The sequence below is a fragment of the Anser anser genome (assembly GCF_964211835.1).
Source record: "Anser anser genome assembly, contig: HAP1_SCAFFOLD_55, whole genome shotgun sequence".
Taxonomy (NCBI): Eukaryota; Metazoa; Chordata; class Aves; order Anseriformes; family Anatidae; genus Anser; species Anser anser.
In genome coordinates, this window is record NW_028153463.1 from 641,074 (window position 1) to 661,365 (window position 20,292).

Genomic DNA, 20,292 nt, shown 5'->3' on the forward strand with positions numbered 1-20,292 from the left:
AAGAGGCTGAGCAGTGATAGCATGGCAATTGCCATGGCTGCTGGTGTTATTTCCTGTTTAGTTAGTTCTTGGATGATAAGTCACTTTGGTATAAAGCCTGTTAATGGGGGGAGGCCTGCTAGGGATAAAAGTACTAGTATTAGGGTGGCGTTTAGCACTGGGGTTTTTGTTCATGAGGTTGTGATCATGGATAGGTTAAGGGCTTTGATTTTGTTAAGGGCTAGGAATACGGCTGATGTTATGATTGTGTATAGGTAGAAGGTAAGTAAGGCCAATTTGGGGCTGTAAACTAGGATGATGGCGATTCAGCCTAAGTGGGAGATGGACGAGAAGGCTAGGATTTTGCGTGTTTGTGTTTGGTTCAGTCCTATTCAGCCTCCTAGTGCTGTTGAGGCTAGGGCCATGGCGGTGAGTAGAGCTGGGTCGAGGGATTTGGATGTTAGTAGGAGCAGGGTTAGTGGGGGGAATTTTATGAGGGTCGAGAGTAGCAGGGCTGTTATTAGTGGCGATCCTTGTAGTACTTCTGGGAATCAGAAGTGAAATGGCACTAGGCCCAGTTTAATAGCGATTGCTGCTGTCAGTAGTAGACAGGAGGTTGGGTGGTTTATTTGTGTGATGTCTCATTGGCCGGTGACTCAGGCATTGGTTATGCTAGAGAATAGGACCAGGGCGGAAGCAGCTGCTTGGGTTAGGAAGTATTTCGTTGCGGCTTCTACTGCTCGTGGGTGGTGGGATTTGGCAATTAGGGGAATGATGGCTAGTGTGTTGATCTCCAGTCCTGTCCAGGCCAGAACTCAGTGGTTGCTGGAAATTGTGATTGTGGTGCCCAAGATGAGGCTGAAGGTTATGATTGGGGTCGCGTAAGGGTTCATTAGTAGAGGAGGGGGTTAAACCATCATTTTCGGGGTATGGGCCCGATAGCTTGATTAGCTGACTCTACTAGAAAATAATATAAGGGAAGTATGGAGAATTTTGATTTCTCTTGTGTGGGTTCAATTCCTACTTTTCTAAGGTCAACAGGAAATGAGAGGGCTGTTATACCTCTATGTTCACTTTATCATAGTGACCCTTTGTAGTTCAGGCACATTTCCTTATGTAAGGAGGTAGGCCTGCATAGCAGATAGGTATGCTGATGTGTCAGAGGCACAGAGCTAGTGTGAGGGGTAGGAAGTTTTTTCATAGTAGGTGCATTAGTTGGTCATATCGGAATCGTGGGTATGAAGCTCGGACCCATAAGAAACCAGAAGATAGTAGGAGGACTTTTGTGGCTAGGATGACGGGGAATAGTTCTGTGGGTGGCCCTAGGGCGCTTGGGTTTAGGAATATGATGGCTGTAAGTGTATTTATTAGCATAATGTTCGCATATTCAGCTAGGAAGAATAAGGCGAAGGGTCCTGCGGCGTATTCAACGTTAAACCCTGAGACTAGCTCAGATTCACCCTCTGTGAGGTCAAAAGGAGCTCGGTTTGTCTCTGCTAGGGTGGATACGTATCATATTATTGCTAGGGGTCATGAGGAGAAAATGAAGTATAGAGGCTCCTGTGCGACGGCAAAGGAGCTGAGTGTGTAGCTTCCGCTTAGTATGATTATTGATAGCAGGATTATGGCCAGTGTCACTTCGTATGAAATGGTCTGTGCTACTGCCCGTAGGGCTCCGATTAGTGCGTATTTTGAGTTCGAGGCTCAGCCTGATCATAGGACTGAGTAGACGGCTAGGCTTGACATGGCTATTAGGAAGAGAACTCCGAGGTTTAGATCTGCTAGGGGAAATGGGAGTGGTAGTGGTGCTCAAGTGGTGAGGGCTAGGACAAGGGCTAGTATTGGTATCAGAATGAATAGAAGTGGGGAAGAGGTAGAGGGTCGGATGGGCTCTTTGGTAAATAGTTTCAGTCCGTCCGCAAATGGTTGAAGTAGGCCAAAAGGCCCGACAACGTTAGGGCCTTTGCGGGATTGTATGTAGCTTAGGATTTTCCGTTCTACTAGGGTTAGGAAGGCTACGGCAATCAGGATTGGGATGATGTATAGGAGGGATATAACGAGGCAGCTTAGTGTTGTTATTTGAATCATGGGTGAAGCTAGGGAGAGGATTTGAACCTCTGGGGAAAGGGCTTAAGCCTTCTGCACTTGCCGGGCTCTGCCACTCTAGCTGGTCCTTTTCTAGGATTGAAAGTGGTGGGGGAAGGCCCTCTTCACGGTTTAGTTGGTTTCACTGCTTAGAGGGGGGGGGCGTGCTTGTGGTATTGGCCCCACTTTCCCGGTCCTTTCGTACTGGGGAGAGTGTGTCATAGATAGAAACCGACCTGGATTGCTCCGGTCTGAACTCAGATCACGTAGGACTGTTAATCGTTGAACAAACGAACCCTTAATAGCGGCTGCACCATTAGGATGTCCTGATCCAACATCGAGGTCGTAAACCCCCCTGTCGATATGGGCTCTTGAGGGGGATTGCGCTGTTATCCCTGGGGTAGCTTGGTCCATTAATCAATTATATTGGGTCTGGTCACTGTTAGCACTTTGAGGGGTAGCTCTAGGTAAAGAGGTATGGTCTTGTTTTTGGAGGATTTGTTCTCCTCCAAGGTCGCCCCAACCGAAAAATATCGACCAGGCTCTGCGATGGTAGTGGCCCCAGTGGGGTTGATTGAGGATTCGCGGTGGTCGTTGATTTTTAAGTTCCACAGGGTCTTCTCGTCTTATGTTCACATCCCCGCTTTTGCACGGGGAGATCAATTTCACTGATTATCTGTGAGAGACAGTTAAGACCTCGTTTAGCCATTCATACAAGTCTCGATTTATGGGACAATTGATTGCGCTACCTTTGCACGGTTAGGATACCGCGGCCGTTAAACCTAAGTCACCGGGCAGGCATCACCTTCAATACTTGTTTAATTTGCTGAAGGCTATGTTTTTGGTAAACAGTCGGGCCTTATTAATTTGCCGAGTTCCTTTCACAGATTTTAATCGCTCTTATAGGCGCTCCTGAGTCGGGTTAACAGGGTTAGTTAATACGTGGTCTTGTAGGGGTTTTTGTATCTGTCTAGGTCTGTTAATAATGTTTCTATGTAAGCTTGCGCCGTTAGAGGGGTGTGGCCCTGAGTTACTTATTTTAGCATTAATTCTCCTATATTCATAGGTTGACCTGTTTGTGATAAGGGAATCATCTTATTTTGGTATTTTTAGGTGGTGGAGCTTTGACGCACTCTTTTTTGATGGCTGCTTTAGGGCCCACGGTAGGATCAGTAGTAAGAATTATCCGCTAGTCGAGGTTGTGTCCTTTTTTAATGGAGCTGTCCCTCCATTAAATAGCTCTTAATCATCTCATTAGGGTTCAGGATGTCCGGTAGGGAGGATTAAGGGGGAACTTAGATTCGTTTCACAGGTAACCAGCTATCACCCAGCTCGGTTGGCTTTTCACCTCTACTGACAAGTCATCCCACTCTTTTGCAACAGAGACGGGTTCGCTCTCTTTAACTGCTTGAAAGTAGCTCGCTTGGGTTTCGGGGGGGCAAACTTTAGTTCACTTTGCTTGGTTGTTCTCGCTAAACCATGATGCAAAAGGTACAAGGGTTGATCTTTGCTGTCTGTCGCTTTGATTGTTTCACTGCTATTTCATCTTTCCCTTACGGTACTGGGGTCTCTATCGCGTCTAAGTGTCTTTTCTATCGCCTATACTAAGACTGTAAAATGCTTTAGTTTAATTAGTTTAGTAAATTCTTTAGTTTTGGTGTACTATTTGTGTGGTTGAGCTAGAGGGGGGGCTTCAAGACGATCCGGTCTAGTAGATATCTTTCAGGTGTAAGCTGAGTGCTTTGGTGTTATAGCTACGTCTTGATATTCTAAGTACACCTTCCGGTACACTTACCTTGTTACGACTTACCTCATCTTCAGCGTATTTATGGTATTAGTTATGTGGGATGTGGCTTTTGAGGAGGGTGACGGGCGGTATGTACGTGCCCCAGGGCCGGCTTAAAGTAGGCTCTATTGTCCCACTTTACTGCTAAATCCGCCTTCCAGAAGTGGTTTCACGCTTCTTTCCGTGTGCCCTATGAATAGGGAATGTAGCCCATTTCTTCCACTCCATAGGCTATACCTTGACCTGTCTTATTAGCGGGGTGCTATTGTGTCCACTGTTGTGCTCTCATTCGAGGTGGGCTGGCGACGGCGGTATGTAGGCTGTGTTGGCAAGGGGTGGTTGGGTTAATCGGGGATTATCGATTGTAGAACAGGCTCCTCTAGGTGGGTTTGGGGCACCGCCAAGTCCTTAGAGTTTTAAGCGTTTGTGCTCGTAGTTCTCTGGCGGATACTTCGGTAAAGTAAGTATCAAGATTTAGGGCCAGGCAGAGTGGGGTATCTAATCCCAGTTTGGGCCCTGGCTTTCGTGGGTTTAAATCAGTCGTTAGTTCCTAAGATCATCTTAATGGTGTGTTTAGGTGCATCTTGGGCTTATGACAGCTCAGTTGCATTTTGATCTTAGTTAGCTAGGATAGGCATTTTACCACTCTTTACGCCGTGTCAATAGGACGGTTGATTTGGGTTTCTTGTATGACCGCGGTGGCTGGCACAAGATTTACCAACCCTTGAAGTTAGGCTGTTGCTATAACTAAGTCAAGTTTGCACTCATTGCTTAATGTTAATTACTGCTGAATACCCATGGGGGCGTGGCTTAGCGAGGCGTCTTGGGCTACTACTTGGGTGTGCCTGATACCCGCTCCTCAAGGCCTGTATGGGGGTAGGTGGTCGAGGGCGTTTACACTGGGGCGCGGATACTTGCATGTATATATTTAGCAAAAACCAACCGTAAGGTTAGGACTAAGTCTTTTGTCCGCAGGCATGTTTTATGCCATCTTGGCAACTTCAGTGCCATGCTTTGTGTTAAGCTATGTGGACGGGGGTGTGGTTAGCTGATAGTTGAGTGGTGAGTGAGAGTGAAGTATATGAAATTATTGCTTGTGTTTACTATTTTTAGTACTGGAGTTTCTCTAATAAGTTTAAGTTATTTTGTATGTGTTTGTGTGTATATGTACATCGTTCCGATGATGTCATGGAAGGGATGATTAATGGAGTTTTAGAGGTAGTTTGCTGGGATTGGGCGATGAAGGTTTATGCTACATGGTGGTTAGCGAAAGTTTACTGGTTTAGTTTGTGAAGCGCAGGGGTTGCGCTTAATGATTTGTTGTTTTGTGCTATGTCCAACGAGCATTCATCCAATAGCCCCATTTAACCCGGAGGGTGGAGGTAACATTAACTGAATGTGGTCAAAGTGCATCAGTGTCAGGATGATTCCCCATATACGCCAACCGTCTCATCGAGGGACCCTTGAAATATAGGATAGGCCGTGAGGCAGGTGTGTCCAGGCTTAGATTGTGGGACCCCCGAGATCACTGGGAATAGCCACCTGTGAGGTAACCCCGGAAAAAATAAGAGGAACCAGAGGCGCCAAAAAGCTGGAACATGCCGCGATTACGCATTGAGAAGGTGAAAGTACTCACAGATGCCACTTTGAAGGGCAAGGAGGGGTGAGTGAACCCAATGGATGGCCCTGACCGAGGAACCAGAGGCGCAAAAATGTGAGGAGGGCGAGGGGTTTAGGGGGAACGTATGGGCCTGAAGCTAGTCATACCGGACATTATGTGCAACGGGTTGCTGATTTCACGTGAGGAGTACGATTAATAAATCCGTCTGATACGAACTGCATGAGATATGTGGTGGAGAGTTGTTGTTGGAGCATGTCCTGTGAGCATTCATTAAAATGGGGTCTTGTTATGCGCTTGAGTGGAGTTGTATTGGGTGTTGTGGGGTATGGTCCTAGAACATTCATGCCGGGTGGTTTGGTAGGAGTGTGTTTAAGGGTTTAATGGCCGTGTACATGTATGGGTTTAGCACCTGCTTATAAGATAGTCCGTATATAATGTATATTACTGGTACTATAGTATGTATGTATATGGGGTATATAAATTTATGCACGAATATGCATAACCAAATACCCCCGCCTCGGGGGGGGAGGGGGGGGGGGTTAAGCATAATGGCATAGATGGGGTAGAATTATTGGGGGCTTGCGGTTAGTTCCTGTAGTTGAGAACAATGGCGGCTTTTCGAGCCGCAGGCCTCGGGTAGTGTCCGGGCAGGAATAATGACTTATTTTATGTTTTTTTTAGGGATTTGCTTTGCGGTGGGTGTTTTGGGTGTGGCGTCGAATCCTTCGCCGTATTATGGGGTTGTTGGTTTGGTGTTAGCGTCTGTGGCGGGGTGCGGGTGGTTGCTGGGCCTTGGGGTTTCGTTCGTGGCTTTAGTGCTGTTTATGGTGTATTTGGGGGGTATGCTGGTGGTGTTTGTTTATTCAGTAGCTTTAGCAGCGGAGCCTTTCCCTGGGGCTTGGGGGGATTGACGGGTGATTGGATGTGCAGTAGCGTTTGTGGCAATTGTTTTTGGGGGGTTGGTGTTTGGGGGGTTTATGGGGGCTTGGAAGTTCGGGGTTTCTACTGTGAATAATGTTGGGGTGTTTGTTGTTCGGTCGGATTTTAGTGGAGTTTCCATGTTTTATTCACATGGGGCAGGGATGTTTTTAGTGGCGGGTTGGGGGCTGTTGTTGACTTTGTTTGTTGTATTGGAGCTTGTGCGGGGGTTGTCGCGGGGTGCGATTTGGGCGGTTTAGGGGTTAGGGTCAGAGAATAGTTTATTGAAAATGCCAGCTTTGGGAGCTGGAGATAAAGGTTTGAGTCCTTTTTTTCTGAGTTTGGGGTACTCTAAGAAGTGGTAAGTCTTCAATCTTTGGTTTACAAGACCAATGTTTTTATAAACTATTAGAGTATTTAGCAGTTGAGTATTTTGTTTTCTAGGGCGCTTGCGGCGGGGAGGAGAAATAGGAGGATAGTGAAGTAGGCGATTGAAGCGAGTTGGCCGATGATGATGAATGGGTGTTCGACGGGTTGGCTTCCTACTCATGTTAGGACGAGGAGGTCGGCGACTAGTACTCAGAATAGGAGCTGGGAGAGTGGTCGGAATGTTATTGCTCGTTGTTTTGATTTGTGCAGGAATGGGATTAGGAATAGGATCAGTACGGAGGCGGCCAGTGCTAATACGCCTCCTAGTTTATTTGGGATTGAACGTAGGATGGCGTAGGCGAATAGGAAGTATCATTCTGGCTTGATGTGTGGTGGGGTTACTAGTGGGTTTGCTGGGGTGAAGTTTTCTGGGTCTCCCAGGAGGTTAACCGCTCATGCTTCTTTCTTATGAGACGTTAGTAAACCAATTACATAGCCTTGTCAAGACTAAATCACAGGTAAAAATCCTGTACATCTCATGTGGCCAACCACTCCCAACTAGGATTCCAAGACGCCTCATCACCCATCATAGAAGAACTCGTTGAATTCCACGACCACGCCCTAATCGTTGCCCTAGCTATCTGCAGCCTAGTTCTCTACCTTTTAGCCCACATACTAACAGAAAAACTCTCGTCCAATGCTGTAGACGCCCAAGAAGTAGAGCTGATCTGGACAATCCTACCTGCTATCGTCCTGGTACTCCTCGCCCTCCCATCCCTACAAATCCTCTACATAATGGACAAAATCGACGAACCAGACCTCACCCTAAAAGCCATCGGCCACCAATGATACTGAAGCTACGAATACACAGACTTCAAAGACCTATCATTCGACTCCTACATAGTGCCCACCCCAGACTTACCCAACGGCCACTTCCGACTGCTAGAAGTTGACCACCGCGTAGTTATCCCAATAGAATCCCCCATCCGCGTGATCATTACTGCAGGAGACGTACTCCACTCCTGAGCAGTCCCAACGCTCGGAGTTAAAACAGACGCAATCCCAGGCCGACTAAACCAAACTTCATTCATTACCACCCGGCCTGGGATTTTTTACGGACAATGCTCAGAAATTTGCGGGGCTAATCACAGCTACATACCCATTGTAGTAGAATCAACCCCACTCCCACATTTCGAGGCCTGATCGTCCCTTCTATCATCATCCTAATCATTAAGAAGCTATGCAACAGCACTAGCCTTTTAAGCTAGCCAAAGAGGGACTTCCCCCTCCTTAATGATATGCCACAGCTTAACCCCGCACCATGATTTTCAATCATAATTATAACCTGATTAACCCTAGCACTCCTCATCCAACCAAAACTACTAGCCTTCACCACAACCAACCCCCCATCAAATAAGACCTCCCTCACTACCAAACCCACACCATGATCCTGACCATGAACCTAAGCTTCTTTGACCAATTTTCCAGCCCCAATCTATTTGGCATCCCCTTAATCCTACTATCCCTACTCTTCCCAGCCCTACTATTCCCGTCCCCAAACAACCGATGAATCAACAACCGCCTTTCTACTATCCAAACATGACTCCTTCACCTAATCACAAAACAACTAATAGTCCCACTCAACAAAAATGGCCACAAATGAGCCATAATATTTACATCCCTAATAATCATACTTCTTACAATCAACCTTCTAGGCCTCCTTCCATATACATTCACCCCAACCACCCAACTATCTATGAACATAGCCCTAGCCTTCCCACTATGGCTCGCCACACTACTAACAGGCATGTTTAACCATGTACGTGCCCCAGGGCCGGCTTAAAGTAGGCTCTATTGTCCCACTTTACTGCTAAATCCGCCTTCCAGAAGTGGTTTCACGCTTCTTTCCGTGTGCCCTATGAATAGGGAATGTAGCCCATTTCTTCCACTCCATAGGCTATACCTTGACCTGTCTTATTAGCGGGGTGCTATTGTGTCCACTGTTGTGCTCTCATTCGAGGTGGGCTGGCGACGGCGGTATGTAGGCTGTGTTGGCAAGGGGTGGTTGGGTTAATCGGGGATTATCGATTGTAGAACAGGCTCCTCTAGGTGGGTTTGGGGCACCGCCAAGTCCTTAGAGTTTTAAGCGTTTGTGCTCGTAGTTCTCTGGCGGATACTTCGGTAAAGTAAGTATCAAGATTTAGGGCCAGGCATAGTGGGGTATCTAATCCCAGTTTGGGCCCTGGCTTTCGTGGGTTTAAATCAGTCGTTAGTTCCTAAGATCATCTTAATGGTGTGTTTAGGTGCATCTTGGGCTTATGACAGCTCAGTTGCATTTTGATCTTAGTTAGCTAGGATAGGCATTTTACCACTCTTTACGCCGTGTCAATAGGACGGTTGATTTGGGTTTCTTGTATGACCGCGGTGGCTGGCACAAGATTTACCAACCCTTGAAGTTAGGCTGTTGCTATAACTAAGTCAAGTTTGCACTCATTGCTTAATGTTAATTACTGCTGAATACCCGTGGGGGCGTGGCTTAGCGAGGCGTCTTGGGCTACTACTTGGGTGTGCCTGATACCCGCTCCTCAAGGCCTGTATGGGGGTAGGTGGTCGAGGGCGTTTACACTGGGGCGCGGATACTTGCATGTATATATTTAGCAAAAACCAACCGTAAGGTTAGGACTAAGTCTTTTGTCCGCAGGCATGTTTTATGCCATCTTGGCAACTTCAGTGCCATGCTTTGTGTTAAGCTATGTGGACGGGGGTGTGGTTAGCTGATAGTTGAGTGGTGAGTGAGAGTGAAGTATATGAAATTATTGCTTGTGTTTACTATTTTTAGTACTGGAGTTTCTCTAAGTCCTAGGACTAGGAGGAAATGGTGTTTCATAGTGTGTAGGCGTCGGGATAGTCCGAGTATCGTCGGGGTATTCCTGCTAGGCCTAGGAAGTGCTGGGGGAAGAACGTTAGGTTTACTCCTGTAAATATTACCCCGAAGTGGGCTTTTGCTCATGTTTGGTGTAGGGTAAACCCAGTGAGTAGTGGGAATCAGTGAGTAAATCCTGCTAGAATGGCAAAGACGGCGCCTATGGATAGGACGTAGTGGAAGTGGGCAACTACGTAGTACGTGTCGTGCAGGGCGATGTCTAGGGAAGAGTTTGCAAGAACGATTCCTGTTAATCCTCCGATGGTAAATAGGAAGATAAATCCTAGAGCTCATAGTATTGGGGGGGGTCTCATTTGATTGTTCCTCCGTGCAGGGTGGCTAGTCAGCTAAATACTTTGATTCCGGTAGGGATGGCAATGATTATAGTGGCTGATGTAAAGTAGGCTCGGGTATCAACGTCTATTCCTACTGTAAACATGTGGTGAGCTCAGACGATGAATCCTAGGAAGCCGATGGATAGTATGGCTCAGACTATTCCCATGTAGCCGAAGGGCTCCTTTTTGCCTGAGTAGTACGTGACTACGTGTGAGATGATTCCGAACCCCGGTAGGATCAGAATATAGACTTCTGGGTGTCCGAAGAATCAGAATAGGTGTTGGTACAGGATTGGGTCTCCTCCTCCAGCGGGGTCGAAGAATGTGGTGTTTAGGTTTCGATCAGTTAGTAATATTGTAATACCGGCGGCGAGTACGGGGAGTGATAGAAGGAGTAGGATGGCGGTAATTAGTACGGATCAGACAAATAGTGGGGTTTGGTATTGTGAGAGTGCGGGGGGTTTTATGTTGATGGCTGTGGTGATAAAGTTGATGGCCCCAAGGATGGAGGAGATACCGGCTAAGTGGAGTGAGAAGATAGCCAGGTCTACTGAAGCTCCGGCGTGGGCAAGGTTACCTGCTAGGGGAGGGTAGACAGTTCAGCCTGTGCCGGCGCCAGCTTCTACAGTGGATGAGGCTAGTAGGAGGAGGAATGATGGGGGGAGGAGTCAAAAGCTTATGTTGTTTATTCGCGGGAATGCTATGTCGGGGGCACCGATTATGAGGGGGACTAATCAGTTGCCGAATCCTCCGATCATGATGGGTATGACTATAAAGAAGCTTATTACAAAGGCGTGAGCGGTAACGATTACATTGTAAATTTGGTCGTCGCCTAGGAGAGTTCCTGGTTGTCCTAGTTCTGCGCGGATTAATAGGCTGAGTGCGGTGCCGACTATTCCTGCTCATGCCCCGAAGATGAGGTACAGGGTGCCAATATCCTTATGGTTAGTGGAAAATAGTCATCGGTTGATGAAGGTGACGGGTAAGATGGCTGAGTGTTGAAGCGTTAGGCTGTAGTCCTTTTTACAGAGGTTTAATTCCTCTTCTTATCGGCTCTGTAGTGAAATTCATGTTGAGTTGCAAGCTCATCGATGCGCACTAGGGTGCGTCAGGGTCTTTGTAGGCAGAAGCCAATTGGTTTAGGCATTTAGCTGTTAACTAGAGTTTTGTGGGATCGAAGCCCATCTGTCTAGGGAGGCTTTAGCTTAATTAAAGCGTCTGACTTGCATTCAGAAGATACAGGTTAATATTCTGTAAGTCTTAATGTGCAGAAACTAAGAGGGTTTAACTCTTATTTAAGGCTTTGAAGGCCTTCGGTTTGGGGTGTTATCCTAAGTTTCTAGACAATGGCATGTATTATTGGGGACAGGGGAAGTAAGAGGATTGATAGTGAGGCAAGGACCGCAGTAGGTGTGCTTGGGGCTTTGCTAGTGTATCATTGTTTTATGTGGTTAGAGGAGTTGGGGGGAAGGGTAATTGTTGAGTGGTATGCGAGGCGTAGGTAGAAGAAGAGGCTGAGCAGTGATAGCATGGCAATTGCCATGGCTGCTGGTGTTATTTCCTGTTTAGTTAGTTCTTGGATGATAAGTCACTTTGGTATAAAGCCTGTTAATGGGGGGAGGCCTGCTCATAGGAAGATTAATCATCCCTTCCATGACATCATCGGAACGATGTATATATACACACAAACACATACAAAATAACTTAAACTTATTAGAGAAACTCCAGTACTAAAAATAGTAAACACAAGCAATAATTTCATATACTTCACTCTCACTCACCACTCAACTATCAGCTAACCACACCCCCGTCCACATAGCTTAACACAAAGCATGGCACTGAAGTTGCCAAGATGGCATAAAACATGCCTGCGGACAAAAGACTTAGTCCTAACCTTACGGTTGGTTTTTGCTAAATATATACATGCAAGTATCCGCGCCCCAGTGTAAACGCCCTCGACCACCTACCCCCATACAGGCCTTGAGGAGCGGGTATCAGGCACACCCAAGTAGTAGCCCAAGACGCCTCGCTAAGCCACGCCCCCACGGGTATTCAGCAGTAATTAACATTAAGCAATGAGTGCAAACTTGACTTAGTTATAGCAACAGCCTAACTTCAAGGGTTGGTAAATCTTGTGCCAGCCACCGCGGTCATACAAGAAACCCAAATCAACCGTCCTATTGACACGGCGTAAAGAGTGGTAAAATGCCTATCCTAGCTAACTAAGATCAAAATGCAACTGAGCTGTCATAAGCCCAAGATGCACCTAAACACACCATTAAGATGATCTTAGGAACTAACGACTGATTTAAACCCACGAAAGCCAGGGCCCAAACTGGGATTAGATACCCCACTATGCCTGGCCCTAAATCTTGATACTTACTTTACCGAAGTATCCGCCAGAGAACTACGAGCACAAACGCTTAAAACTCTAAGGACTTGGCGGTGCCCCAAACCCACCTAGAGGAGCCTGTTCTACAATCGATAATCCCCGATTAACCCAACCACCCCTTGCCAACACAGCCTACATACCGCCGTCGCCAGCCCACCTCGAATGAGAGCACAACAGTGGACACAATAGCACCCCGCTAATAAGACAGGTCAAGGTATAGCCTATGGAGTGGAAGAAATGGGCTACATTCCCCATTCATAGGGCACACGGAAAGAAGCGTGAAACCACTTCTGGAAGGCGGATTTAGCAGTAAAGTGGGACAATAGAGCCTACTTTAAGCCGGCCCTGGGGCACGTACATACCGCCCGTCACCCTCCTCAAAAGCCACATCCCACATAACTAATACCATAAATACGCTGAAGATGAGGTAAGTCGTAACAAGGTAAGTGTACCGGAAGGTGTACTTAGAATATCAAGACGTAGCTATAACACCAAAGCACTCAGCTTACACCTGAAAGATATCTACTAGACCGGATCGTCTTGAAGCCCCCCCTCTAGCTCAACCACACAAATAGTACACCAAAACTAAAGAATTTACTAAACTAATTAAACTAAAGCATTTTACAGTCTTAGTATAGGCGATAGAAAAGACACTTAGACGCGATAGAGACCCCAGTACCGTAAGGGAAAGATGAAATAGCAGTGAAACAATCAAAGCGACAGACAGCAAAGATCAACCCTTGTACCTTTTGCATCATGGTTTAGCGAGAACAACCAAGCAAAGTGAACTAAAGTTTGCCCCCCCGAAACCCAAGCGAGCTACTTTCAAGCAGTTAAAGAGAGCGAACCCGTCTCTGTTGCAAAAGAGTGGGATGACTTGTCAGTAGAGGTGAAAAGCCAACCGAGCTGGGTGATAGCTGGTTACCTGTGAAACGAATCTAAGTTCCCCCTTAATCCTCCCTACCGGACATCCTGAACCCTAATGAGATGATTAAGAGCTATTTAATGGAGGGACAGCTCCATTAAAAAAGGACACAACCTCGACTAGCGGATAATTCTTACTACTGATCCTACCGTGGGCCCTAAAGCAGCCATCAAAAAAGAGTGCGTCAAAGCTCCACCACCTAAAAATACCAAAATAAGATGATTCCCTTATCACAAACAGGTCAACCTATGAATATAGGAGAATTAATGCTAAAATAAGTAACTCAGGGCCACACCCCTCTAACGGCGCAAGCTTACATAGAAACATTATTAACAGACCTAGACAGATACAAAAACCCCTACAAGACCACGTATTAACTAACCCTGTTAACCCGACTCAGGAGCGCCTATAAGAGCGATTAAAATCTGTGAAAGGAACTCGGCAAATTAATAAGGCCCGACTGTTTACCAAAAACATAGCCTTCAGCAAATTAAACAAGTATTGAAGGTGATGCCTGCCCGGTGACTTAGGTTTAACGGCCGCGGTATCCTAACCGTGCAAAGGTAGCGCAATCAATTGTCCCATAAATCGAGACTTGTATGAATGGCTAAACGAGGTCTTAACTGTCTCTCACAGATAATCAGTGAAATTGATCTCCCCGTGCAAAAGCGGGGATGTGAACATAAGACGAGAAGACCCTGTGGAACTTAAAAATCAACGACCACCGCGAATCCTCAATCAACCCCACTGGGGCCACTACCATCGCAGAGCCTGGTCGATATTTTTCGGTTGGGGCGACCTTGGAGGAGAACAAATCCTCCAAAAACAAGACCATACCTCTTTACCTAGAGCTACCCCTCAAAGTGCTAACAGTGACCAGACCCAATATAATTGATTAATGGACCAAGCTACCCCAGGGATAACAGCGCAATCCCCCTCAAGAGCCCATATCGACAGGGGGGTTTACGACCTCGATGTTGGATCAGGACATCCTAATGGTGCAGCCGCTATTAAGGGTTCGTTTGTTCAACGATTAACAGTCCTACGTGATCTGAGTTCAGACCGGAGCAATCCAGGTCGGTTTCTATCTATGACACACTCTCCCCAGTACGAAAGGACCGGGAAAGTGGGGCCAATACCACAAGCACGCCCCCCCCCTCTAAGCAGTGAAACCAACTAAACCGTGAAGAGGGCCTTCCCCCACCACTTTCAATCCTAGAAAAGGACCAGCTAGAGTGGCAGAGCCCGGCAAGTGCAGAAGGCTTAAGCCCTTTCCCCAGAGGTTCAAATCCTCTCCCTAGCTTCACCCATGATTCAAATAACAACACTAAGCTGCCTCATTATATCCCTCCTATACATCATCCCAATCCTGATTGCCGTAGCCTTCCTAACCCTAGTAGAACGGAAAATCCTAAGCTACATACAATCCCGCAAAGGCCCTAACGTTGTCGGGCCTTTTGGCCTACTTCAACCATTTGCGGACGGACTGAAACTATTTACCAAAGAGCCCATCCGACCCTCTACCTCTTCCCCACTTCTATTCATTCTGATACCAATACTAGCCCTTGTCCTAGCCCTCACCACTTGAGCACCACTACCACTCCCATTTCCCCTAGCAGATCTAAACCTCGGAGTTCTCTTCCTAATAGCCATGTCAAGCCTAGCCGTCTACTCAGTCCTATGATCAGGCTGAGCCTCGAACTCAAAATACGCACTAATCGGAGCCCTACGGGCAGTAGCACAGACCATTTCATACGAAGTGACACTGGCCATAATCCTGCTATCAATAATCATACAAAGCGGAAGCTACACACTCAGCTCCTTTGCCATCGCACAGGAGCCTCTATACTTCATTTTCTCCTCATGACCCCTAGCAATAATATGATACGTATCCACCCTAGCAGAGACAAACCGAGCTCCTTTTGACCTCACAGAGGGTGAATCTGAGCTAGTCTCAGGGTTTAACGTTGAATACGCCGCAGGACCCTTCGCCTTATTCTTCCTAGCTGAATATGCGAACATTATGCTAATAAATACACTTACAGCCATCATATTCCTAAACCCAAGCGCCCTAGGGCCACCCACAGAACTATTCCCCGTCATCCTAGCCACAAAAGTCCTCCTACTATCTTCTGGTTTCTTATGGGTCCGAGCTTCATACCCACGATTCCGATATGACCAACTAATGCACCTACTATGAAAAAACTTCCTACCCCTCACACTAGCTCTGTGCCTCTGACACATCAGCATACCTATCTGCTATGCAGGCCTACCTCCTTACATAAGGAAATGTGCCTGAACTACAAAGGGTCACTATGATAAAGTGAACATAGAGGTATAACAGCCCTCTCATTTCCTGTTGACCTTAGAAAAGTAGGAATTGAACCCACACAAGAGAAATCAAAATTCTCCATACTTCCCTTATATTATTTTCTAGTAGAGTCAGCTAATCAAGCTATCGGGCCCATACCCCGAAAATGATGGTTTAACCCTCTCCTCTACTAATGAACCCTTACGCGACCCCAATCATAACCTTCAGCCTCATCTTGGGCACCACAATCACAATTTCCAGCAACCACTGAGTTCTGGCCTGGACAGGACTGGAGATCAACACACTAGCCATCATTCCCCTAATTGCCAAATCCCACCACCCATGAGCAGTAGAAGCCGCAACGAAATACTTCCTAACCCAAGCAGCTGCTTCCGCCCTGGTCCTATTCTCTAGCATAACCAATGCCTGAGTCACCGGCCAATGAGACATCACACAAATAAACCACCCAACCTCCTGTCTACTACTGACAGCAGCAATCGCTATTAAACTGGGCCTAGTGCCATTTCACTTCTGATTCCCAGAAGTACTACAAGGATCGCCACTAATAACAGCCCTGCTACTCTCGACCCTCATAAAATTCCCCCCACTAACCCTGCTCCTACTAACATCCAAATCCCTCGACCCAGCTCTACTCACCGCCATGGCCCTAGCCTCAACAGCACTAGGAGGCTGAATAGGACTGAACCAAACACAAACACGCAAAATCCTAGCCTTCTCGTCCATCTCCCACTTAGGCTGAATCGCCATCATCCTAGTTTACAGCCCCAAATTGGCCTTACTTACCTTCTACCTATACACAATCATAACATCAGCCGTATTCCTAGCCCTTAACAAAATCAAAGCCCTTAACCTATCCATGATCACAACCTCATGAACAAAAACCCCAGTGCTAAACGCCACCCTAATACTAGTACTTTTATCCCTAGCAGGCCTCCCCCCATTAACAGGCTTTATACCAAAGTGACTTATCATCCAAGAACTAACTAAACAGGAAATAACACCAGCAGCCATGGCAATTGCCATGCTATCACTGCTCAGCCTCTTCTTCTACCTACGCCTCGCATACCACTCAACAATTACCCTTCCCCCCAACTCCTCTAACCACATAAAACAATGATACACTAGCAAAGCCCCAAGCACACCTACTGCGGTCCTTGCCTCACTATCAATCCTCTTACTTCCCCTGTCCCCAATAATACATGCCATTGTCTAGAAACTTAGGATAACACCCCAAACCGAAGGCCTTCAAAGCCTTAAATAAGAGTTAAACCCTCTTAGTTTCTGCACATTAAGACTTACAGAATATTAACCTGTATCTTCTGAATGCAAGTCAGACGCTTTAATTAAGCTAAAGCCTCCCTAGACAGATGGGCTTCGATCCCACAAAACTCTAGTTAACAGCTAAATGCCTAAACCAATTGGCTTCTGCCTACAAAGACCCTGACGCACCCTAGTGCGCATCGATGAGCTTGCAACTCAACATGAATTTCACTACAGAGCCGATAAGAAGAGGAATTAAACCTCTGTAAAAAGGACTACAGCCTAACGCTTCAACACTCAGCCATCTTACCCGTCACCTTCATCAACCGATGACTATTTTCCACTAACCATAAGGATATTGGCACCCTGTACCTCATCTTCGGGGCATGAGCAGGAATAGTCGGCACCGCACTCAGCCTATTAATCCGCGCAGAACTAGGACAACCAGGAACTCTCCTAGGCGACGACCAAATTTACAATGTAATCGTTACCGCTCACGCCTTTGTAATAAGCTTCTTTATAGTCATACCCATCATGATCGGAGGATTCGGCAACTGATTAGTCCCCCTCATAATCGGTGCCCCCGACATAGCATTCCCGCGAATAAACAACATAAGCTTTTGACTCCTCCCCCCATCATTCCTCCTCCTACTAGCCTCATCCACTGTAGAAGCTGGCGCCGGCACAGGCTGAACTGTCTACCCTCCCCTAGCAGGTGACCTTGCCCACGCCGGAGCTTCAGTAGACCTGGCTATCTTCTCACTCCACTTAGCCGGTATCTCCTCCATCCTTGGGGCCATCAACTTTATCACCACAGCCATCAACATAAAACCCCCCGCACTCTCACAATACCAAACCCCACTATTTGTCTGATCCGTACTAATTACCGCCATCCTACTCCTTCTATCACTCCCCGTACTCGCCGCCGGTATTACAATATTACTAACTGATCGAAACCTAAACACCACATTCTTCGACCCCGCTGGAGGAGGAGACCCAATCCTGTACCAACACCTATTCTGATTCTTCGGACACCCAGAAGTCTATATTCTGATCCTACCGGGGTTCGGAATCATCTCACACGTAGTCACGTACTACTCAGGCAAAAAGGAGCCCTTCGGCTACATGGGAATAGTCTGAGCCATACTATCCATCGGCTTCCTAGGATTCATCGTCTGAGCTCACCACATGTTTACAGTAGGAATAGACGTTGATACCCGAGCCTACTTTACATCAGCCACTATAATCATTGCCATCCCTACCGGAATCAAAGTATTTAGCTGACTAGCCACCCTGCACGGAGGAACAATCAAATGAGACCCCCCCCAATACTATGAGCTCTAGGATTTATCTTCCTATTTACCATCGGAGGATTAACAGGAATCGTTCTTGCAAACTCTTCCCTAGACATCGCCCTGCACGACACGTACTACGTAGTTGCCCACTTCCACTACGTCCTATCCATAGGCGCCGTCTTTGCCATTCTAGCAGGATTTACTCACTGATTCCCACTACTCACTGGGTTTACCCTACACCAAACATGAGCAAAAGCCCACTTCGGGGTAATATTTACAGGAGTAAACCTAACGTTCTTCCCCCAGCACTTCCTAGGCCTAGCAGGAATACCCCGACGATACTCGGACTATCCCGACGCCTACACACTATGAAACACCATTTCCTCCTAGTCCTAGGACTTAGAGAAACTCCAGTACTAAAAATAGTAAACACAAGCAATAATTTCATATACTTCACTCTCACTCACCACTCAACTATCAGCTAACCACACCCCCGTCCACATAGCTTAACACAAAGCATGGCACTGAAGTTGCCAAGATGGCATAAAACATGCCTGCGAACAAAAGACTTAGTCCTAACCTTACGGTTGGTTTTTGCTAAATATATACATGCAAGTATCCGCGCCCCAGTGTAAACGCCCTCGACCACCTACCCCCATACAGGCCTTGAGGAGCGGGTATCAGGCACACCCAAGTAGTAGCCCAAGACGCCTCACTAAGCCACGCCCCCACGGGTATTCAGCAGTAATTAACATTAAGCAATGAGTGCAAACTTGACTTAGTTATAGCAACAGCCTAACTTCAAGGGTTGGTAAATCTTGTGCCAGCCACCGCGCTCATACAAGAAACCCAAATCAACCGTCCTATTGACACGGCGTAAAGAGTGGTAAAATGCCTATCCTAGCTAACTAAGATCAAAATGCAACTAAGCTGTCATAAGCCCAAGATGCACCTAAACACACCATTAAGATGATCTTAGGAACTAACGACTGATTTAAACCCACGAAAGCCAGGGCCCAAACTGGGATTAGATACCCCACTATGCCTGGCCCTAAATCTTGATACTTACTTTACCGAAGTATCCGCCAGAGAACTACGAGCACAAACGCTTGTTATAAATGACTGAGTCCCAAATAGGATTACAATCAAAGTTTACAATTTATTAAATGAATAGAGGCAAGCAAACAGCGCTGGGTGCGCCGCGAGTCTCTGCTCCACCAGGACGCACACCTGTTACGTAAGGCGGCTGGTTTTTATGCTCCTAGGCTAATACATATTCATTACTACTTCTAGAAGAGGCAAGGTTATTATAATTGGTTTCCCGAATCCGAAGTCCTTCCAGGTGCGCCTGCTTATCAGTCTCTGTTAGTTTCTCGGGGGCCGCTCAGACAGGGAGGCTCATATTCTTCCTCCTTATCTAGTGGTCTCTTGGCCGGCTGTCAGAAGTTACTGCACATTCGTGCAAAGTCAGCAGTTTTTCTCCGAAGAAATCCCTTTGTTCTCTTCTCGCCTAAACCCAGGCCTCAATGTTAACCCTTCAAAACCCCTTAGTGGCACGAATTGCTGGACCATTTCTTACAATTCCTCCCTTTTTTTTTTTTTAATCATCAATTCGTGTCTCTCCTTCAACCTTTGTCAGTAACAATTGGATTTCATCAGTCAGTTCTCGGGGTGTCCACTTCTTAAGCATCATTATCGACACGTCACCTTTTCTCTCCACTGAAGTCATCACAAATTGGGTGCTATTTATTACTCGCCATATCAACAACGTAAAGCAAGGTATCATACAAGGTATAAACAATAATGTCACTATACCACATAAAAATAAAAACAGCATCCTTTTAACCCATGGTTCACCAGGCAACCATGAAAAGAAATCCCAATCCATACCCTTCCAAGTTTGTACTGGGACGTGGGCTAGCTTTCTAATTTCCTTTGTTATCTGCTTGACCACTTTTCCATTATCATCAATCTGTAGACAACAATTAGAATCGTTCAGTTTTCCACATACTCCCCCTTCTTCTGCTAGTAAATAGTCTAAGACCATTCTATGTTGGAATATAGCATTTCTC

The 20,292-nt window shown here is 46.6% G+C and overlaps 2 long non-coding RNA genes across 2 annotated transcripts in view; both read right to left on the reverse strand.

Moving 5' to 3' along the window:
* The window catches only part of LOC310892116, a 266,364-nt gene that overhangs the window by 214,949 nt on the left and 31,123 nt on the right, over nucleotides 1-20,292 (reverse strand). The gene's annotated exons all lie outside the window — the stretch shown is intronic.
* On the reverse strand, nucleotides 941-15,769 carry LOC310892118. The gene is made up of 2 exons (XR_014577881.1): nucleotides 15,576-15,769; nucleotides 941-1,109 (listed from the first exon to the last, which is right to left on the reverse strand). It is a non-coding gene; the product is annotated as an uncharacterized lncRNA (long non-coding RNA).